The sequence below is a fragment of the Myotis nattereri genome (assembly GCF_964212035.1).
Source record: "Myotis nattereri genome assembly, chromosome: 14".
NCBI lineage: Eukaryota > Metazoa > Chordata > Mammalia > Chiroptera > Vespertilionidae > Myotis > Myotis nattereri.
The window spans coordinates 57,063,745-57,087,599 of record NC_138089.1 but is presented as its reverse complement, the minus strand read 5'-3'; the positions used below and the strand labels follow the sequence as shown (position 1 = coordinate 57,087,599).

The 23,855-nt window shown below is 50.3% G+C and overlaps 1 protein-coding gene and 1 long non-coding RNA gene across 2 annotated transcripts in view; one reads left to right on the top strand and one right to left on the bottom strand.

The window, feature by feature from the left end:
• CHL1 (cell adhesion molecule L1 like) overlaps positions 1-1,973 on the bottom strand; it is a 102,569-nt gene extending 100,596 nt beyond the window's left edge. The window contains exon 1 of the mRNA XM_081106268.1: positions 1,797-1,973. The gene's annotated coding sequence lies outside the window, so the exon portion shown is untranslated. The remainder of the gene's footprint in view (positions 1-1,796) is intronic.
• A 4,179-nt stretch (positions 1,974-6,152) lies between these two features.
• Positions 6,153-11,626, top strand: LOC308529897. The gene is made up of 3 exons (XR_013996803.1): positions 6,153-6,529; positions 7,677-7,795; positions 8,925-11,626. It is a non-coding gene; the product is annotated as an uncharacterized lncRNA (long non-coding RNA).
• Positions 11,627-23,855: the final 12,229 nt, after the last annotated feature.

Genomic DNA, 23,855 nt, shown 5'->3' with positions numbered 1-23,855 from the left:
AAACACCAAGTCTCACATCCACAGCCTCGAGTCCACTTGGTTTCCTTGTCCCTGCGTTTCCCCAAATCGCCGTCTAGCATCTCTCTCCATCCATGGACGGACAACCAACCTGGCCAGCAGTGGTCCGTGTATAGCTTCCCAGCGGCGGCAATCCAGAGCTTTGGGGGCTGGGCCCGCCTGGTAACAGTCATATCCCTGATACCCAAGGAGACTGGAACCAGAGGCGTTTGGCATGATAGGCAAGCGGGGAAGGAGAAGGCACCACAGCTAAGTAAACCGAGGAACAGCCAACAGGAGCAGGAACAGGACCCGCCTCCGCAGCCAACGCTCACTTTGGAGCGTCTATTATGCTCCACTGTCTACTTGGATGCCCTCATTCCAGTCCTGCAGCAGCCCGAAGGCAGGTGTGGACATGACCCCGGGGCTGGGAAGAGGAACCAGAGGCGCGGGGTCCTGAAGTCGCTCAGGCCACACCGCACCTGCCAGGTGGGGGCGCAGGAAGTGGGACCACGTGGGCGCGGAGGGACTCTGCCCGGCTCACCCAGGGGCTCCCCGGTGCCCACCTCCAAGCACCGCCAGCACCACTGCCTCCACCCCGCGTCCTGGAGCCCGGACCGCGCAGCTCCTGCCCCGCGGCCCAGGCAGGTTCTGTGGGCCCCTCGGGGGCTCAGCAGGCAGAGCAGGTGGGGCTGAACCCGCCGGTCCCCGCCCGCCGGCCTGAGGAGCCACCGCACCCCTGCTCCACGCCCGGCCTTCCCGCACGCCTTCCCCGCCTCCAGCGCGACCCCCGCGGTTACCTGGACCGCGTGCGTGGCCTCCGCGGCGTTCGCGGGCGTCCCGGCCCCGGACCGAGCGTGCACAGCCGCAGGCGAGCGGGGCTGCGGGGCTGCGGGCGGCGGGCGGCGGGGCGCAGTCTGCGGGGTGGCGGGCAGGCGGGCAGGCGAGCCGGCCTCCCGCTCCCAGCCCCGCTCTCCGAATCAATCACTGCGCCCGCACCCGCCCCAGCTGCCCGCACTCAGGAAAAGGGTGGGGGGAGGAAAAGAGCGAGAAGAGAGAGAAAGGACAGGGGGAGGGGCACCCAGCGCAGGGGCGGCTCAACCCGCATCTCCAGCGCCCCAAGTCGGTCCCGGGAGCCATGGCAACCACCAGGCCTGCCCTCCGCCCCGCACCTCCAGCCCCTCCCCCTCCAGTTTCTCCCCCCCACCACCTGCCCACAGGTCTCCCGCCTCAAGCTGGCAGGGCCTACGGAACCCCCAGGGGCCCTGGAAGGCGGACAGGGCGGTGGGGTACCGCGCCCCACTTCCCCAGAGGGTCGGCCCTGGAGGGGGCAGGCGAGGCCGGGACTGACTGCAAACCCAGCTGGACCTGCCCCCTCCCGCCCCCCGCCTCCCGCAAGGGCTGTCCTGTCCTGGGGGGTCCGGAATCCTCCCGGAGGGCAGGGGGCGACGCGGGGGGGAAGCTGGAGGCACCCACGGGTCCTCCTGGTGGCCCCGCGGAGAAAGTGGGCGCCTAGGGATCAGGGACCCGCCGCCTCCCCGCTCCCCGGGGACCCAGCTGTCTGAAGGCGGCCTCCACGCCCCCTCTCCCCCAGGGGCTCGGCTGGGAAGTGGGGGGTCCCTCCCGGGGAATGGCTGCGGGGCCAGGACGGAACCTGGTCTCGCACCTCCGAGGCCACCATGGGACGCCCCCTCCCAGGAGTGACCCCGAGCCTCCGCGCATCCGCCCCCCGAGTTGGCTTTTGGGCGACCCCGGGCGAGCCAGACACCTGCCCACCTTCCCGCCCGCCGAGGACACACCTGCGTCGCCGGTGGCCCCTGGTCCGCCGAGCACGTCCCCGGGTCCAGCGGGGAGCGGGAGAGGACGCCCCCGAGTCCCAGCAGCGCTGCTGTGGCCGCGGGCGCGGGACCGGGACCGGCTTGGCTGCTCCGCTCCGCGCCTCCCGCGCCTGCCGCTCGCGCCTCCGCTCCGCCCGCGTCTGCGCCGCCTCCCTGCGCTCCCTCCCGTGGGACGGGGTGGTCACGGCTCGGGATGCTCGGGACTCTCCGCAGCGCAAACGTGGGCCCGGCCGTCTGCGGCCAGAGGAGGCGGGGTCCCCGCCGCTGCTCGGGAAAAGGGGGTGTCCGAGGCCGCCTTCTGCGCGGCTTCCAGAGGCGCTGGCCAGGCCGGGTCCCTTCCCCGCGGGCAGGAGGGCGTGGTGGCCGCCCGGGAAGGGCGCTGAGCTCAGTCTCCCTCCCACTCCAGGCCGGCTCCATAGGCTGCCTAATTGTGACATATGCAAATTAACCGACCCCTGTTACCACTTTAAAAACTGTTTGTCCTGGTACTTGCTGGTCTGTGATTTCACCATAGCGCTCCCTGATGTTTTTCTCACTTAATCTGCGTTAATTCGGGAATGTGGGGTAGAAGACAGCCCCTGGCACTCACCCCAGTAACAGAGGCCATTTCCGGGACTCCCCATGGCCACCAGAAAATGTAAAGGTTACTTTCGGATTCCAAAATGATTTGGAGAAAGTGACAGTCTTTAGCAGAATACGGGATTTGCATATCTCTTTCATCTTTTTCTCACCATAATCAGATTTTCCAATTGTTCACACAATACCACTTAACAAAAATGCTGTTGCATTGAAGTCTGCTTTGATGGGAAGAGAATCACTAATCTGCCAGGGGAGTGAGGTGGGCTCCGCTCTGGCCTTGTTCTCACCGGCATCAAACAATAAGGACATTCAGAGCCGTGGGCCACCCTCGGGGTGATGCCACCATCCCCAGTGGCACAGGGTGGACTCAGAACTCCCCTTCAGAAGCCGCCAAATAAGACATTTTGAAAATGAGTGAATGGACTGGTGAATCTTACTAACCGCTGGCCCTGGATCCGGATTCTGCCGGTTTATGTGTGGGCACTGGTCCCGCTGCCTGCCTGCCTTGGCACTGCCAATGCAAGTGAGGGCAGGACTGGCCCTGAGTTTCAATTGCTACAGGAATCTCTCCGCCGGAGGCATCGTTATTCACGCGGCATGTTTTCTAAAGTAGAAACCAAGGTAGAATACTGAATAAAATCTCCAACAGGGGAAATACTGTGCCTGTAGGAAAGCATGTCCAAGGTCAAGGAGACGCAAAGCCAAGTTGGCTTTCCGGAGTTGGCCACCCTCTGGGTGTGCACCCACTCAGCAGAAGGCTCAGAGCCCCACCCGGGCCGGGCCAACAGGCCACTCCCGAACATACAGCTCTTCTTTTCTCTGCGATTTGTTTGCTTCCCATTCGAATCATTTAAAAGTCAAGTATTTGCCCAATCGGCGTGGCTCAGGAGCTGGGCTTTGACCTATGAATCAGCAAGTCACAGTTTGATTCCTGGTCAGGGCACATGCGAGGGTTGCAGGAGGCAGCTAGTCAATGATTCTCTCTCATCATTAATGTTTCTATCTCTCTCCCTCTTCCCTTCCTCTCTGAAATCAATAAAAACATATTTATAAATACATAAATATAAAAGACAAGTATTTATTGAGCACCTGCTACTTACCAGTCATTGTTCAGGTGCTTAGTCCAGTGGAAAATTCAGTAGATAAGACCAGTTGCTTTTCTTTAAATCAAATATCCAAAATGTATTAGAGAATAGCAAGGCATGATACCTACTGCGAGAAGATGAAGGGTCGGTTCTCAAATATGGGTTTTTTCTTTGAAGGGGAACCACATAAGTCTGAGCATCTGACACTGCGTATAAATGAGGAACTAAGAGCCCAGGGCTTACCAGGGGCAGTCCTGAGGTCAGCATACACACAGCGCTCTCTGCCCCAGGCTGCAGGCCTTAACACAGGAGGGAGGGAGAGGGGGGAAAGGTAAGTGAGGGAAAAAGGAGGGAGGGGGAGGAGGAAGGGAGGGAGACAAATCATTAGCCAAGGAAGGAAAACAGTATTTGAGAGAAAGATGGAAAGTACTTTAGCCAATGAAAGGATGTCATTTAAAGTAGGCATGGCCGACTTGGCTCAGTGGATAGAGCGTCAGCCTGTGGACTGAGGGGTCCCGGGTTCGATTCTGGCCAAGGGCACATGCCTGGGGTGCTGGCTCGGTCCCCAGTGGGGCGGGTGCAGGAGGCAGCCGATCAATGATTCTCATCATTGGTGTTTCTACCTCTCTATCCCTCTCCCTTCCTCTCTGAAATCAATAAAGAAATATATATATTTTTTTAAAAAAATAAAGGCATGCCAAATGGAGGCAGGTGACATCCATTTCCACCTCCAAGAAACACCTCCCAGCGTTATCTCCAAGGATAGGTTCAAATCTGTAATCAGCAGGGGCAGCCAGCCAGAGGGGACGTGTGTGGACAGAGCCTTAGGCTGCTGAGCTGGAACCCTCCCTGGGCTCCCATCCTGTCTGACACTTTGTTCAGACCCACCTGCTCTCCAGGGTGATCCTGGTCTATCAGGCACCATGTGCACGGGGGTGCTGGGGAGAGGCTGGGCTCTCGGGCCTCACGTGGAATTGCGATTGCATTCGCTTTGAAAGGTGTGGATTTATCGCTCCCAACTGAGGACGGCTGTGTGCAATAAAACGACGCTATCCAACCACAAACGAGGGGGCGAGGGGGGCTGGTTCAGGAGCAGAAGCAGAAGGTGAGAGAGATAGGCCGGTCATCTGGAAAGAGAGAAGGTACTGGGGGCGGGGGCACGTTCAGCCCTTCCTGCTGATCTACGGCCCACGCTGCCTGAACCAGGGCCTCGTGTCATTCCCAGAGCGAGGCCGAGGGAGGAGAGGAGCCTTTGGCAAAGCCCGGAGCTGGTGATATGGCATCTTTCCTAGAAAAACTGCTCAGCAGAAGAGCTGCAGCTTGGAAATGCCAGTCCTGTCTGGCAGGTCTGACACTCACAGCCCAGCTGGCTGCTGCACGAAGGAGGAGGGCAGGCTGCTCCATCCGGGGAACCCTGCCCACAGCCTCCAGGTACAAAGCCGCACCTTCAGCTCCCCTGTTAACAAAGCAAAACAAGAACCTGCGCAGTGCAGAAAGGAACTCGCAGTAGATACTCTTTGAACACGTCCTTTAACACAAGAACAGAAGGACACCGACTGCAATCAAAGGGCAGCGCCTCCGAAACAAATAAGAAGGGAGACCTTGTCTTTTGTGCCGCGGATCGTTAATATGTGTGATCCAGCTTTGGGGCCATGGAACCAGACAACTTCGCCGGGTTTTAAATCTAGGCAATGTAAGGGCCCCTGTCAACATTATCCTCCCGGAGCCAGGTCATGCTGTGGTCTCAGATCCCATGCTTTCAGCATTTGTGGATTCCTTCTGAGCACAAGCCCACCTGTCTCAAGTGTATGCTTCCCAGGCTCCCTGGTAACCAGGTGTGGCCCCAAGGCTACAGGGATAGAGGAGAACTGCTGTGGGAGAAACTTCCAGGTCACCTCCTTAAAGGCATCGTAGATTTTTTCCCATCTAGCAGCCCCACCCACAGTGAAGAAAGCCTCATGTTGAGGGGAGCAGAAGGCCCCCCTTGTCTGAGTCCCCGGGTGACTGCACCAGAGCCCGCATTTCACCATGAATGTCTCTGGATGGAATCTCTTCATTACAGCTGCTTCGTCATCCCCCTAATTAATTGTAATCACTGTCATCAGGACAATCTTCGAACAGTCAATGAAAATTAAAATGGAGGCCACAGTGGTGGTCTATTGTCTTTTCCTTGGCCCGGCACTGATCTGCATTCCTGCAGCTCAGCCCTAGAGAATAACACCTCTGGCGTGTGGCTCAGTAGGGGCACTTCCCGATGCTCCCATCAACCTCTGGTCCAGGTGAATGGCACAGGTAAGCACAACCAGTATTTCCATCCCTGTCTGGGGTGATGGAGCTTTGAAAGGCATCAGACTCACAGGGAGGAGGGAGATGGGATCAGGCAGATTAGGGTAAGGGCCTTGGGGAGGGAAGATGGTAGAGAAGGAGGGAATGAGCCAGGTGGTCAGGATGTGAGCAAGACAGGCACAATGTACCAGTCAACCTAGAGCTGCCCTTCCCCCTGAACCCAAGAGCAGGAAATAAAAGTGGGGAGAGGAGGGCAAAAGGAGACTGGCTGGTGCTTGTGTGAGAGACCACAGAGGGCAAGAGCAGGAAATATAAACCCCTAGACTAGTGAGCTTCTGCGGCTACTCATTTTGGGACCCCTCTTGCGTGCAGAGAGCTTTGTTACTTTCAATGTAATAAACTTCGCTTCCCTTTGCTTACCCCTCCCTTGCCCCTGAATTCATTCATCAACTTCTGGAGACAGTGAACCCAACAGCGCACGCCCCTGTCTCAAAAGGAGCCAATGGGAGACCTGCTTTGGGACTTCCACTCGAGCTATCGGAAAAAGTGAGGACACAGCAGGTGTGACGTGAGCAGGAGAAGCTGGCTGCGTCCAACACCCCTTAGGAAGAGTGTCCCTGAGAATAAAGCCACACGAGGGACAAGAAAAGGAGAGAGCAGACACTTACACTCTCATTTCTCATCAGCTGAGCGCCTATTGTTTATGAAAAGCTGAAACTGGAATACTTCTTGACCCTGGAAGAGGTGAGCAAAAATTGTTTTAACCTAAAACGGCTTGACTTGGTCATCTGTTTCCTGTGATCAAAATCGTTGTTATTCACTACAGATTCCGTAGTAAGGTTATTCTCTTGTTATAGGTTGGTTAGTAAAGGGAGGAGCAAGGCGAAAAGTCTTCCTTTTCATGAAATAACCCATCTAATTGTTAGTGACTCCCTGAGATACTGTGTCCGGAGGGTCCCAACCCTGTGTGTGAGTCGGCAGAAGGTACAAAGGAGTCTTTTAATGACCCTAGTCACTGATATTATACAAGGAATAGTTCTCATGTGGTAGGTATTCACCACCCTTGTTTTAAGACATTCCTCGTTTAACGATGGCATAAATCTAGACAGGTGGGGGGGGGGGGAGTTGTAAAATTATGGTATATTGGTAAATTCTTTGTGGGCACATTTTTATCAGTTTTAAAGAGAGCCATGGACCAATTAATCCTCTCCACGCAGTATTTAGGGGCCATAATTCATGCTTTCAATTGACTTTTTTCCCCCAGAAAAATAAACAAACTAATTAGCAGACAAGTATTTAAATCACAAATTGCTCGCATGTGATACACTGTGTTAACACCACCCATGACTCAGTTACCGGCACTGCACTGGGTTTGTCTTCTTTCAGAGAAACAATATTTCTTTCCACTTATTTAAAGTATATAAAGCTGTTCAAACAAACAAACAAAAAAAGAGCCTAGCTCTTGCTTTCAATAAAACTGACAAGTCCCCTAACTTAAGAGAAAATGCACATTATCACAGGTACATAAAAATATTTTATATACGAAGATATGTTTCAATGCTCTGTATTTCCTGAACCAAAAATATAGCATTTTCATAATGTGGATTTCACCCAATGTGTTTATTATTAGCACAACTAAGAAGCCCACAGAGGTTTTGCAGAAAGATGGTCCCAATTAGATAAACATGAGAATCCTCTTTCCAGATCCAAATCTGACATCATTATCTCCCGGGAAGAGATCATTAAATTATGATTTAGTCACAGGCCCTTCCCGGATTAGAATGCAGAGCACTTAACTATTTGCATCTGAAAACAAAGTGGAATAAAGATAGCCAATTTAAAACAAAACAAAAGAACTTAAAATGTGCCTACATCTGACTGACTGGCTCAGGAGGAAGAATAAAGCCGCCCTCTGTATGAAGTGTCCTTTCCGCTACGCGTGCCCAAAGGAACACGGCCTGTGGTGGGAACAGCGAGGACGGACTCATTGATCAATATCTTCCACACAAGGTAACGAACAACCATTCCTGTTCATCAAACATGTTTTCTTTGCTTTATCCCAACAAATAATACATTTTTTTTTTTTGGGGGGGGGGAGGTAGACAGGCTCGTTTTTGATTCTCAAAATGGCACTGATGGTTCCTGGAGGACCAGACACAATGGTTATGAACCAAGAGGAGGTTTCTCTGTGGTATCTCATCCGCTCTCATGTCACACCGACTCTCTCACGCAGCAGCTGGGTATCGTGAACAACAGAAAGATGATATTTCTAACGTTTCATAATATCCCAGTAACCAGAGATGGTGAAAGCATAACGCATTTCTGTGAGTTCTCAAGACCGTGACAAGTGCTAGCCGTCCAGTTAAAAGGGGGACAAGATGGGATAAATAGCATCTTTTATGTTCCAGAACCCTCTCCTTTACGAAGCCGAGGACACTATACTTTTGAACATTCATAAAATGCCACACTGCCAAAACCGGTTTGGCTCAGTGGATAGAGCGTCGGCCTGCGGACTAAAAGGTCCCAGGTTCAATTCCGGTCAAGGGCATGTACCTGGGTTGCGGGCACATCCCCGGTGGGAGATGTGCAGGAGGCAGCTGATCGATGTTTCTCTCTCATCGATGTTTCTAACTCTCTATCTCTCTCCCTTCCTCTCTGTAAAAAATCAATAAAAATATATTAAAAAAATAAATAAAAAAAATAATAATAAAATGCCACAAATATAATGTACATACAGGAGACACAATTTTCCGTTATTGCTACTCAGGTAAATGCAAATGGAGTTTGTATAAACTGATACTATCTGGCAGCCTGGAACCCGCCCCGTTTAACTGGCCCACCCATTACAAACATGAGCTATAGCGCACATCTAAAATGCTCACCAAGACATCGAGCGAAGCACCATGGTAAGCCTGTGAAGAATGTAAAATGCTACTGAAGTATGTGCATTTGGATAGTAAGTGAGTGTAGTTATGGGGATGGATTACACACCTCACTGACCGATTCTCACGGAAATGACCTAAATTCTAAGTGCTGGCGCCAGGCTTGGAAGGTGTCCCTGGCAGTAAACTTCCCGGAAAGTTGGTGAGCACAGCCAGGCATATGCTCACACTGACGAATCACACACATCCATCCCCAGGGCCAGGAGAAAGGCACTGCCATGCCAACCTTCACGCCCTCCGCAAGAATCCGCTCAGGCCATAACTCGACTCCGAGGACCGAGGAAACCACAGCGACGGGGACGCTCCCAAAGGCCGTGTTTACCGAAGGGCCAGAGAGGGTTCCCGTAAACCGCTGTCCGGGCCCCGCTCTTTTGTCCTGTTTTATACTTTTACCGCAATAAACTCCTGTCCGGTAAGTTATGGGGTTTTCTCACCACCGCGTGACCTCCGATGTCAGGTGAAACTGCCCCTTGTCAGGGGAAATGGATGTGGCCCCGATGGGACTGGGGTTTTGTTCCGATCCTTTGGCAAATGGATCTGTTTCCTCGGGAACTGGTCCTGGGGCCTTCTTGCCAAGAGCATCCCTGTCGTCCTGTCCACTCTGGGCAGTAGGTCTGATGCTGTCTGTCTGAGGAAGACAGGCGACTGGTTTCCCATCAGGAAAAGGACACAGGAAGTGTTGTTAAACGGGACGGGGACAGGCATATTCAAGTCAGAAATGTGCCCAGTCGCCCGGCCAGCATGGCTCAGTGGTTGAGCATCAACCTATAAACCAGGAGGTCATGATTCAATTCCTAGTCAGGGCACATGCCCGGGTTGTGGGCTTAATCCCCAGTGTGGGGTGTGCAGGAGGAAGTCGATCAATGATTCCTCTCATCATTGATTTTTTTTTCTCTCTCCCTCTCCCTTCCTCTCTGAATTCAACAAAAATCTATATATATAAAAGCCTAAGAGACCGTCTGACCGACCGACTGTCTGACCGGTAGCCATCACGCGCAATGACCACCAGGGGGCAGACACTCAACGCAGGAGCTGCAGAGCTGTGGTGAACCGCCCTCTTGCAATCTGGGACCCCACTCACTCCTCAGATACTCTTCGAGCCACAGCACTGCCCCAGGTGCAGCCAGCCAGGAGGGACCACGGAATATTGGCTCCAGGGCATGTCCTGCCCATCTTGCCCAGTCCCACCAGCCACCTTCTAATTAATTTCCTTTCAGTGTGCACGAATCTGTGCACCAGGTCACTAGTATATTAATAAAAAAAACAAAAGAAAGAAATGTGCACAGCAAGGTCAGAGACATAACAAGCCAAAAACCTGAGCAAACACTTCCCTGAATAAACAGAGGTAATGGGGAGGGAAAAAGAAAAAAAAAGACACAAATTCCATAATGCAAACTAAAAATGCTTCGCCCACAAAATGGATATTTATACCCTTCACATTTCTTGAGAAATGAATATTCCTATCAGTAAAACACGTGGTATGTCAGGCGCAGCACGGTAACGTGGGCTTAACACTAAGACCATGAAGACTTTGAAAGGGAAGTAGAAAAAGACGCCACGTACGCAGCTGACGACGGGAGGCATGTTGTGGCCCTCACACTGTGCACGTATTTCTCAGCCGCAAGAGAAGGCTCAGGCTCGGGAAATGGCATTGATACCGTTTTCCCTGTGAACTGTCTTCAGATACGGAATAGCCTGGGGTGCGCCTGGATCACCATCCAATCCACACACATACACACTGTACAGGCACGTCTCGTAGATCGGGAATAACCCACTTTCTCACATGTGGAATAAATGGAACTTGGGTCTGTTTTTCAGTGTCCCCTGTGGTTAAAGCACCGGGGGACGCAGCGAAGACCACCCTGGACACCTAAGGAAGCACCGGCTCCTCCCACACCTCCACCTGGAGAGACCCCTCCAGGGCCTCCCCAAGTCAGAGCCCTGCCCAGGGAGCCCTGCACAGTCTCAGGATGGCATCCGGGGCCTGTTCAACCCTGTGAGGCTCTGACCACACAGTCACCTGCAGGCCCCTCTGGAGGAAGAAGATGAAGATCCTGCTGTGAGCTGGAGAGCAGGAGGGGATCCCCACCCTCCACAGCCCACACCAAGGCTCCAAAGACCCAGGGGCTTCCTGTGGCAGGTACAGCCCTGCCAGGTCAACTGCACCTGCTGCAGCCGACGTGCCTCCCCAGCCATATGGTCCCATTCTTTCAAACAGCCTTCTCATTGAGGCCCCCGGTGACTACCGCCAGGTTACCCAGAGATGTGAACTATTTTCAGTAGCTCCTCAGGCCTTTATACAGACAGTCCTCGGTTACGTCGGACTCGATGTACATTGTTTCGTGGTTACATTGCCATCTCCCATTTATTTATTAAAAAAAAAAGTTCCACCATTTCGACGTATGTACACATGTGCTTTATGTTTTTTATTATTTACTTCCCACAGGTAAAGGCCAGGAATTGTTACCTTTATTTTAAATTTTTTTTGCTGTTTCACTTTGTTACTGCTGTGTATGTGCTCCAGGTGAGTGACGTAGTGCTTATGTGGGTGGGTCCGGCTTACGGAGAAAATCGCGTTACGCTGTGCCGTAGGAACGGATCTCCGACGTAACTCGAGGACCTACTGTAATCAAAACAATAAACCACCAAACGAGAGCCAAACAAGCTTCTCTGATGAAGAAGGAAATGTCATAAAGGCAAGAGATAAACAGAAAAGTGCGATTCCATGAACATCACAGCAGAAAAGTGTCAAGGAAATGGAATTTGGCAATATTATATAAACAAAAGACTTTGGATTAAAAAATTGCTGACTTTGGTGATATTTTGGTAGAATTCTGTTTCTATAAATTGTATTGCATTAAGAATGGGATTATTAAGATATTAATAAACTATTACCAAGCTTTTACCAGGTGCCAGGCACTGATCTGTATCTAGATCAACTCAATAAGTGCACACAAAACAAACCACCCTCATCTGATGCCATGATACATCAACATAAAGGATGAAGAAATGGCCTGGGGGAGGCAAAGTGGGGGCCTGAGTCCCAGGCAGCGAGTGAGAGTCCAGGGACCACCGCTGGGTCTGACTGACTCACACATGCTTTTTTGCACAATCTGGCAGATCTGACAAATGTACAGAAAAGCCAGCAGATTCCCAAGAAGGCACTGCTGGTACAAAGGAGACAGGTGAGTGTGGAAGGACCACGAGGAGACGACAGATGAAAATACGGTGAATACAAGACGCCTTGGGATTTAAGGAGCAGGATTTCTGTTTTTATGGGCAAGAAGGAACCACCCTTCCTCGAAGACAAGTCAAGGTCAGAGGGGCTGACCATAGCATCCTCTCGCCGTATGCCACCTCTGTCTACGCTTTCTGCTTCCTCTTTTCTTCCCTCACCAGCTCCAGCAGGTGCCTGTGGTTCCAAGGCCGGTTTTCCCAAAGTACTTTGTTCTTACTGAGTGACAGGGGATAGTCCACGGGGCTACCCAGGTTAGTCAGAGCACAGCACCGCCATATTTAAAAATACATATATCTTTATTGATTTCAAAGAGGAAGGGAGAGAGAGGGGGATAGAAACATCAATGACGAGAGAGAATCACTAAATATCTGCTTCTTGCACGCCCCACACTGGGGATGGAGCCCACAACCCAGGCATGTGCCCTGACTGGGAATTGAACCGTGACCTCCTAGTTCATAGGTTGACACTCAACCATTGAACCACACTGGCCAGGCAGCACTGCAATATTTTGATGGTCCTCCTGGCGGTCATGCAGGCTCATTGCCCATGCATGAGTATCTGAGCACAAGACTGACATTCTTGCAAAATGACAAATTCCCTAATAGGCCGGAGGAAGAGCTGCCAAACCAGGGCCTGTAGGCTGAGACTGGCCTGCCAGCAGTTTTATAAATAAAGATTTATTGGAACGTTGTCATGTTCATTTGTTTCCGTATTTTCGATGCGTGCTTTTGTGGACCACTTCGTAGCTGAGTAGTTTCCACAGAGACCATCTGAACCCCCCAACACCTAAACTATTTACTACCTGGCCCTTTACAGAAAAAGTTTCTCAACCCCTGTCTTGCTTGACCTTTGGGATTGCCAGCAAATATTTACATTGTGAAGAGCAAACTCTCCAAATCCAGATGGTCTTCTGAAGATGCTTGATAGGAACATGTCCCGTAACAAATTAGCTACTCGTGCCTCCCTCTCCATTGTATGTAACTCTGCCAACTAAACGCCTGGGGGATCACGAGGCAGAGGCTACAGCAGTGATGGCGAACCTTTTGAGCTCGGCGTGTCAGCATTTTGAAAAACCCTAACTTAACTCTGGTGCCGTGTCACATGTAGACATTTTTTGATATTTGCAACCATAGTAAAACAAAGACTTATATTTTTGATATTTATTTTATATATTTAAATGCCATTTAACAAAGAAAAATCAACCAAGAAAATGGGTTTGCGTGTCACCTCTGACACGCGTGTCACCTCTGACACGCGTGTCATAGGTTCGCCATCGCTGGGCTACAGTGTGGGTTCCCAGGCACACCGCTGAGCGAGATGTCCCAGGATGCCTTGCACCTGGGTGGAATTGGGCGACTGAATTCCGGCCATTGGAAGGTTGGAAGAAGAAACACCTGCCCCTTCTAGGGAGAGCCATTCTGTTCTCTCTCTCCGTCCCTGTGGCTTGGAGCCCAAGTGTGGAGGGCAGGGCTCCGAGAGGAAAGAGTCCGCTCTCTGGATTAGCCCTCAGAGAGGAGATACCCAGCCTGGACGACTGACCGTGGGCGATTCTTGGGGCCTTTATGGGCTGACTTGTGTCCCTTCTGGAAGCATATGTGGAAGGCGTAACCCCAGGCCTTGGAATGTGACTGCACTTGGAGACAGAACACCAGTCAGGAGTCAGTAAGTTTAAGTGAGGCCGCGTGTGTGGGCCCCATCCAGTCTGACCGGTGTCCTCAGGGGAGGAGGAGACTCGGACACGCAGACACCAAGGAAGGGCACAGAAGAGAGACCACACTGGCCAGGGTGCTCCTCGCCATTTTCCTCCTCTTGTTTCCGAGGTCAGACCTTCATGGTTTCAAAAAAATGTCGTGTGGTTTTTTTTTAGAGTGGATAGATGAAATACAGTACTTACTAGTATAGCCACCCATTATATTTTATACACACACACACACACACACACACATTATATAACTCAAACATGTCTACTTGATAATGTATATCAACAAATTAGAACTTTAACATTGCTGAAACACAACCAATGAATTACTTAAAAATTATGACGATTCATTTTAATGCCACGACTTCAACCACATCTGCACCAAGTAAACTGAATAACTGAAGTAGTCATCACAATAATCCAGAGCAAAACAATTTTAGGACAAACTATGGAAGCAATTTTTCCTTCTGAATCATCCTGTTCATTGTTTTACCCTGAACTTCACTGCACCGTGTGGAAACAGCATTATTTCCAAATCAATATGACTATTAAGTCTGGGTCATTAATTAACAGTCTATTTTCTGAGTTCAGAGGAAATTACACAGGAGGCTATGGCCATAAGGGGTTGGCTCTGTCCAAAGACTAATTTTATGATCAATACAGTAACAATCAAAATTCAAAATGGTTTTCCAAATAGGTTTAGTCAAAACAATGGAACCGTATCTGTATAAAATTACAGTTTAACTCTCGCTTTTTCCAGGGTGTTCTCAAAAGCTAGCAAGAGGAGCCCAGTGGTTGAGCGCCAACTTATGAACCGGGTTATGGTTTGATTCCCGGTCAGGGCACATGCCCAGGTTGCCGGCTTGATCCCCAGTGGGGGGCATGCAGGAGACAGCCGTTCCACGATTCTCTCCCATCATTGATGTTTCTATCTCTCTCTCCCTCTCCCTTCCTCTCTGGGATCAATAGCAATATATTAAAGGAGAAAGAAAGCAAGCTAGCAAAAGGTGAAGACTCATCCATGGACCTTCTCTCCCCGGAGGACCCTGGGCAGTCCATAGAGGGGACATTCATCTTGGGGACCATGGAGGGGGTCTTATGTTTCCAGGGAGCTCTCCTAGTGTGTTTGGTGGGAGGCAAAGGGATGAACTTCAGCTTGAACTGTGGGGGAGACGATGGAGAGTGATTAGGGCTGTGTGTGTGGATGAGGTTAGCAGCCTGGACTGTGACCTCCTGAGAAAATGAGACGGAGCGTGCCATGGATTTCTCATAATCTAATGAAGAGATGACGGTGAGTGATGGCTCTCAATCAGCGTCCTCCTCCTCTCCTGCCCTGGCTGTGACTGCCACAGTGCCCCTGGGTTCCCACCAATGCAGAGCTGAGCCCCAAGGGCCGGTCCTTCTCTGCCGGGGGCACATGAAAAGGACAGATTTAAACCTGCCCAGGGCAAACAAAGAAAGACGTCGCCTCCAACTGCCCATGTGTACTTCAGTTTGTATTGCAAGGTCATCTGAAGGCTGGACAATGGACGCACGGAACACACCTACTTGCCTCACAAAATTAAACTATTTACTCTGGACCCATGACTCATCAGCTACAGAACCACAAACACAGGAGGAAGAGGCTGGTGTGGTGGGGACCCCGTCACGGCTTTGCCGTGAGCACCGAGTCCTCGCACGCTAGTTCCTCCTACGCTGAATAATGGAAGGAAAGGGGCAGGTTTCTTTTCTCCTTGTTCCTTAAAGAACAACAACAGCCTGTTGTCCTGTATTCTCCTCTGTGAAACAAGGAAAAAGTCAAGGTAAAAAAGAATAAATACCTGAAACCCTTCTCAGGAACCTGTGGCGGTTTCCGGACCTGTGGCTAACACCGCCCCTTGTCCACAGGCTCACTTGTCTTGTGAGATTTCTCTGGAAGAAGTCTGGTGAGGACCTCAGACAGATGTAGCATGTTTGCAGGTGGAAGTTGGGGCGGGGGCTTGCTGTTCTCACCCATGTTGTAAGATAACCTCACATCAGGAAGTGAATTCAACTTTCAGCATCATCCCAAGGCCTCATCTGCAGAACCCTCACAGCTGGCTACATGCCCTGGAGGTCATATGAGAGCACTGGAGGTCATACGAGAGCACTGGAGGTCATATGCAAGCACTGGAGGTTATATGCAAGCACCGGAGGTCATATGAGAGCACTGGAGGTCATATGCAAGCACCGGAGGTCATATGAGAGCACCGGAGGTCATATGAGAGCACCGGAGGTCATATGAGAGCACTGGAGGTCATATGAGAGCACTGAAGGTCATATGCAAGCACTAAAGGTCTTCTGAGAGCACTGAAGGTCATATGAGAGCACTGGAGGTCATATGCAAGCACTGGAGGTTATATGCAAGCACCGGAGGTCATATGAGAGCACTGGAAGTCATATGCAAGCACTGAAGGTCTTCTGAAAGCACTGGAGGTTTTTGGTATAATAGGGTGGTCATTTCAGGGTTGAGCTGACATTCGTGGGCTCCATCAGACACCTGTGCAGAGATGACCTCTGCCTGCAGTTCGACGCCTCCTGGCCCGACACATGGTAAATTCTATAGCTTTGCAAAGTGAACATGCCAACGGCAGCTGTGACTACAGATCAGGGAGGTAGCTGGGCGGGTCCAGAGGAGGTGGAAGTACTATGAAATCCGTGAACTAAGTCTGACCCTGATAAGTTCAATCATCAATTTCAGGGGTGCATTTAAGAGGCACAATTTCATAGTACCCCTTGAAAAAACAACCCCAATGCCTGGTATTGCCTGTGATTCCTCGTTATTATTATAACGCAGTGCCAGTCACCACAAGCACCGCCATTTCTGGAGTTCTCACCATCACTGCGTCATGGACTTGCCCCCAGCCCCAAACCCCCGTGGTGATGAGAGGGATGCATCCGTTTCGCTCAGCCCTGCAGACACCCTGGCGCACAGCTCGAGTTTACAAATATTTGTCAAATAAGAGTTCCTTAGTTGAGATAAATATTTATTTTAAATCCACGTAAATTCTGGTGGGTTATTTATAAGGCATGATAAACACTCAAGAACATAAAATATGAATTTTAAAAAGAGAAGATATCCTACATGAGCTTAAAACACTTGGGGGAGAAGGAGAAATGGGGAGGTATATTTAATGGGGACAGAGTTTCAGTTTTATAACATGAAATCTTCCCAGAGATCAGAGACACAACAATGCGGATTTATTTAACATCAGTGCACAGGCCCCATGCACATGCGCGCACATGCAGACACACACACACAGCTATGCTTTTGTTGTATGTGCTGGTGACCAGTTCCCGTGCTCCGTGATTTAGGGCCTGGAGGAAGGCCCTGTCTTCCTGGCACCACGACCTGTAAGGCCTCCTGCTCTTGACTTTACCGGTGAGAAAACAAACCTTTAAGAAAAGGGCATCGCCCAGCCAGCATGGCTCAGTGGTTGAGCACTGACCTATGAACCAGGAGGTCACGGTTTGATTCCTGGTCAGGGCACATGCCCGGGTGGTGGGCTTGATCCCTAGTGTGGGGTGTGCAGGAGGCAGCCGATCAATGATTCTCAGTATGGATGTTTCTATCGCTCCCTCTCCCTTCCTCTCTGAAAGCAATAAAAATATATATTTTTGAAAAGAACAAAAAGAAAAAGGCACATACAGGCTAGGTGTGAGCATGGTTGGGGCTTCCCATCTGCTTGCTCAATACCAGCTCCCCATCGGACAGACGGACAGACGCTGGATAAATACTCCTCAGACACAGCTGAAGGATGGGAAGGGAGTGTCATTAGCAACTTGGGTCACTTCACCTCCCTTGTAAATGATTACTATTCTAAACCGAGCCCTGGTGTGGAGCCGCCACATTGGGGAATGAAAAGCTCATTTTTACGGGGGAAAGGCAGCTTATTAGCTCCTGCCTCTGGGGGGTTGTCCGCAGGACACGGGCAGCGTGTTAAACCTGGTGAGCTAGTCCCAGAGACGGCCTTAATCGGGGCCTGCATCTTCTCACTGTTTTCAATCACACGCCTTAATATATAGTTTCCCTGCACCTCGGGTCAGATAATAAAGAAAATTCATTATACGGCAGCTCGGTGGCTCCTCCGCACACCTCTGCCAGGGAATTTTAATAATCAAAGAAGTTGCTGATGTAGGACTGTGATAAATTGCGTGGCTACAGGGTAATATAAACCTCAACGGGCGTGATGAGCACTCGGCTCCCAAGGAAACGCCAACGCTGAGAACTGTCTAAAAGGAGACGGTCGTGGGCAAATATTTTACATGAGATGCAACGTAGCTTCTTCAGGGGGAAAACGCTCAAAGGAGGACCTTTCGGGAAAGGGAGGTGGCCGCGAAGGCCCCCGGCACCCGTGCATGCTGCGGGAACAGCTTTGGAACAATGAGTTTTAAAAATTCATTTGCCAATTTCCAATTATCAAAGTTAAGAATAATTGGTTTTCAAAATTCCTTCTGCATGCTCCTTTTCATGACTGATAATGAAGGTCTTTAACAGTGAAATCCCGGGGGCTCAAGGTCATTTACACGCGAGGCACTTGCTTTCTTAGCGTTCCTCACGCTTCAATGTTAAACTGTCACACACACACAGGGGCCGCTGGCTGCTTCTGTGCACAGACACAGGACAGCAAAATGCCGAAATCCCACACGAACGTGGCGGCAGCCACGCGCTGGCGTGTGGATGCGCAGCTGGTGCCTCCTTGGTCTGGGGGTGTCCATTTCAGAGCGCGATTCATTTGTGCCGCCACCTCATTAATGCACCCCCCCCCATTTGATTTTCCTGAGGGTGTTCTCCTACCTCCTGGATTTAATTTCTTTTTAATTTTTTCATACATACATATAATTTTCTCCTTTTAAGACTTAGTAAGGAGTGTGTGCTTATCATAATCTTTCAACACATAATGCTTGGCTATTATTTAATTCTCAATTGTCTAACTTTATTTCCTCTTGGTTGAATTATTTAAGCTGTATAACTTCTGTTTTGGAGACTATGAAATTTTTATTTTTGACCTAATACTATAAGAGCATATTTTGTTAATAGTTCACGTATTTAAAAATATGTCTCTAAGGGCCAGCCGACAGCCGATCAATGATTCTCTCTCATCATTGGTGTTTCTCTCTCTCTCTCTCTCTCTCTCTCCCTCTCCCTTCCTCTCTGAAATCAATAAAAATATTCTTAAAATTAATAGTTTATTTTAAAGAAATATGTCTCTGTAGAGTTTAAAAATTGAGATATTCTTATTCATTCTGTGAAGCTTATTAATCATATTATTCATATTCACTTTCTCAACTCATTTATATGGTCAACTTGATGGTCAATTGTTAAAAGGGAAATGACTTCCATTACGATTGGGTCTTTAATTTCTATTAGATTTGCCGACAGTATTTCACCTTTGTATGTTCCTTAAGATACCACATTGCAGATGGGATATAAAGGAGGAAAATCTTGGAAACACCCGTCTCCTCTGCTGGATGCTTTTGGTTGGAGGTGGCAGGTCCCACCCACACAGAAGGCGGCCACACAGGGTGTGGATCCCGGAGGAAGGGAGCGTGGAGCCCAGCCTGGGCTTCCTCCACCAGGCAGAAGTGAGAGGGGGTGCGTGGCTTCCTTATGGGGTATTTTAAAAGAAGCAGAACTATTCCAGGAAGAAGGGGCTACCCTCTGAGGAACTGCCCCTGGCCAGCTGGGTGGTCGAGATATCAGAGATGTTAAAGGTGGCTGAGGGCCATTCCCGGCAACCCGGCTACCTTCCCCACGCGCTGTGGCCTCTCCAGAACACTGCCCACACAGCTGCACCCCGACTTTTCTTGAGTCACATCCCAGCCGTTTGCTTTGGAGACCAACACCTTCTGAAGACACGAGCATCAGGAAGAGGGAGGAAGGCTGAACAGGCCCGTGTCCGCCCTCCGCTGTCCCCAATCACCTGTGAAACATATTCTCCTAAGACCCACGCCTTTTCCTGTCATGTCTTTAAGAAATGCAGGAATTGCCGAAACCGGTTTGGCTCAGTGGATAGAGCGTCGGCCTGCGGACTGAGGGGTCCCGGGTTCGATTCCGGTCAAGGGCATGTGCCTGGGTTGCGGGCGTATCCCCAGTGGGAGATGTGCAGGAGGCAGCTGATCGATGTTTCTCTCTCATCGATGTTTCTGGCTCTCTATCTCTCTCCCTTCCTCTCTGTAAAAAATCAATAAAATATATTTAAAAAAAAAAAAGAAAGAAATGCAGGAATTAACCTTACAGAGACGCAGGCACATGGTCTAAAGAAAGAAAACGATTCTACTGGCAGAGAGGTCTAAACAGAGTCCTGGCTGAGGAGTGTAGCAGTTGTACGTCCCAGCCCGAGTGCAGAAAACAGCAGATGAGCTCATGAAATATTTGTCTGATGCATAACGCACGTTGCTTGAAGTCAAGATCAAGACTGGGGCGGGCTCTACCCTTTCCGATAATTACTTGCTGTGACCCGGGGCAGGTGACTTGAGATTGCCACGTGCCTCTGTCTCAGCATCGGGGAGGGAGGGGAGCGATAGCCCTGCTCCTCAAACAAGAGCCGGTTCAGGATTAAGTGGATTTACGCCTGTCAGTCTGGGACGTGGCACGTCCTCGGAGCTTAAAACCTGTGAGCTGTTTTCATAATCCTATTGACTCAACATGGATGAAGAACAGAGGGGAAAGACGGCTCTGGAAATGGAAGTTTTTTTAAACTAACGGTTCTTGCTGGTAAGTCTGTAAACAGCCACCTGAGCTCAGCCTCCACACCCTGCTACCCCCGCCCTTGGGTAGGCCACGGGCACACAGGGCAGGGGCCGGTCCTGTTTGCTGCGGCTCCACCATGGTGCTCTTGTTATTCTTTTATTAAAAATATGTTTTTATTGATACCTGGAGAGGGAGGGAGAGAGAAGGAGAGAGAGAGAGAGAAACATCAATGATAGGAGAGAATATGGACCGGCTGCCTCCTGCACGCCCCCTATTGGGGCTCAAGCCCACAACCCGGGCACGTGCCCTGACTAGGAATCGAATGGGCTCTCTCTTGGTTCATGGGCTGATGCTCAGCCACTGAGCCAGGCCCAAAACCGGGCCTTTTGTTATTTTAAATGAGAACCCCCAGAGATTGACATGCGGGAAAAGAGGTGGTTTTGCTCATTTTCATAACAGCAGGGTAATGAAGCCCTTGCTTTCCAACTGAATTAATAAACTGTCCCCATTTTGATCCAAAAGCAGTAATAGCTTTTGGTAAATACCCGCCTGCCAATATCAGTCCAGCATTTCACACGAACTGCAACCATTTGGCTGTAAGAGGCCCAGGAGCCCTCCCCCCATCCTGGTCTTCCCAGGAGCCTGTGCGAGGAAACCAGCTGCAGAAGAACAGGAGGATTTGGAAGCGCCGATGCGAACATATCAAAGGCGTCTCCCAAAAGTCCTCGCTGACATTCCCAGGCTGAGCACAGGCACTGAGCAACGCTAACGAACTCCTGAGCAGAAAACAGATCCCTTCCCTCCCTCTCTGTCTGTGGGGATTGAAAGAAGAAAAACTTACACTGATGCAGTTTCCGAACGAACCCGAAGCTGAAACGGTGCCGCCTGCCAGAGCGCCCTCACCCATTAGGCTTTCCCTTTGACCCGTGAAGCCACAGCCAGGGCCGTGAGGGTGACAGGCACCGGACGCCAACGGGAAGGACCTCACCGTGTTTCCGCTCAGGACCCATCGGATACCAGGAGTTTCCGAGAGGTGGGATTCCGGCTCCCACCCCACCTGGCCATTCCTCCCGTTTGTGAGACAGGGACGCGCCGTTGCACTATCTGTATAATTACAAAGTCATGCATCACGAAGGCACACGAGGGAAGGCAGTTTGGAGGTTTCTTCCGAAAAGAAACATACTCGGAACCACACTCAGCAATCACGCTCCCTGGTGTTTACCCAAAGGAGAGGGAAACCCTTGTCCACCCACAAGCCTGCACAGCCAGGGACCAAACATGGGGGCCACCGGGGTGTCCCTCACCAGGGGACTGGATAATAAGCTGTGGTCCAGCCAGACAGCGGAGTATTACTCAGCACTAAGAAGAAATGAGCTGTCAGGCCCTGAACAGACGTGGAGGAAACTTAAAGGCAAATACAGAAGTTGATCTCAAAGGCTACAGGTGCAACTACAACTCGTGGAAAAGGCAACACTGGGGAGACAGTAGGAAGATCCGTGGCCGCGATGTGTGGGGGGCGGAGAGAGGACGGGCAGAGAGCAGAGGTTTGGAGCGCAGTGAACATGCTCTGTGTGACACAATGATAACGGGCACATGTTATTACCCATCTGTCCACGCCCATCGACTATAAACATCAAGAGTGAGCCTGAGGTGAGCCGGGGACCGGGAGGGATTACAATGGGTCACTGTAGGTTCTTCCTCGATAAAAGATATACCTCTTATAACACAGAAACCCACACCTGCAACCTATCTATTGACCAATGTCACCACAATCAATTAATATAAAATAGTAAAAGCACATAAATTCCACATATGTGTGAGGGAGGGCTACATAGAAAATCTCTGTACCCCTATCTTAATTTTGATGGAAATCTAAACATGCCCTAAAAAATAAAACTCTCTTAAAAAATTCCTAAGTGTTTTAGTTTTTATTAATTTATCTTTATTGTTGAAAGTATTACAGATGTCCCCCCCCCATTGACCCCCAGCACTGCACCCCCTCCCCAGGCCTTCACCACACTATTGTCTGTGTCCATGGTTATGTAAATATGCGTATGAAAATGAAAGAACGATGCAGAGGCAATTCCTCATAAAGCACAGAGAGCAGCCGATCCCACTAACCCTGACTCTCACAGCAGAGGCCTCTGCCCAGGCTGAAGGCACCCAGCTCACAGTGTGCCGCCTTCCCTGCCCTCCTCCCTGTGCCCGCTCACTTAAGTGCCCATTAACGCGGTGCCACTCTGGATCTGCAACGTGCGCACCTGTGTCCCAGCCACCAGACCAAGACAGCGGCTGACTTCACGTTCCATTGACCGGCAAATAGACGGCGTTATGCCTCAAGCTATAAATTTCACCCACATCTACACGCATGCACGTGACCCTGGGAGGTAGAGAGGGTTGGGCCAGTGAGAAGAAATGAGAGAGAAAAATAGGAAGGACAATAGAACGTTTCTTTTCTAAGATGCCCCAACCTTAATATAGAGAAGTGATCGAGTGTAAGAACGCTCTGGACACAGACCGATTTTCCTTCACATGGCCTTTGGGCAAGGCATTCGGCACTTCGAATCTGATTCCTTAGTTTCCTCATCTGTAGAATGGGAATGATAATGGATTCTGTATCACAAGTTTGTTATGATAGTTAAATGAGTTAAGACTAGTATCTCCTCCACTGTATGTGATTAACAAATACTAAGTAGAAGAAATTTGAGTAATTGTAACAGAGTAACAGCAGCAATATGAGTTTATCTTCTATTTTTTCTGAGTCCAACAGGAAATTATATAGAAGCTAGATAGATAGAAACACTGTGGAAAAACTCCTTCAAATTGCAAGAGTCTCCCTTTCTTTCTCTATCCTACCACTCAAATAAAATAAACATTTTTGGTTCATGTCAATGACAAATATTTCATTAAAATTCCTATTTTTTGGGGGGGGGGCATAATTTACCTCCAGGAAACAGAAATATCCTTTGTGATAAACGCTGCTTTCAAACAAGGTGTGAGAACTGCTGAAAGGTAAACTGAGGCACAAGACAATTTTCAGTGTATTTGAGGATGCATCCACTGGAGCAGGGATGTGTCCAACCACAGGTGGTTCTGAGCACTCCACCCAGAAGCCGGTCAAGGTGTTTATAGAGAAGATGCTGAAGCAAAGCAGAGAATTTGATTGGCTGTGGCTTTAGCAGCTGCTGGTTTGGGAAAGCCCGGTGGCTGTTTGTGATTGGTTGTTCTCAAGCATCCTTTTCTGCGCTTCGAGTGTCCTGACTCAGCCAGGATTTGGACGGCTTACATAGGTCCCCAGGGCACGAGAGCAGCTTCAGCTTACTGGCCTGGGGTTTGACGCCTCTAACTCGGAGCTCCGGCTGTGACGGTGGCCACAGGACTCGTTCTGGCAGAGGAGCCGGCTCGCTTTGCATGGGGTCCTTTCCGATTAAAGCCGCATTTACCACCTGTGAGCACAACATGTGTAGAAAAAGGACTTG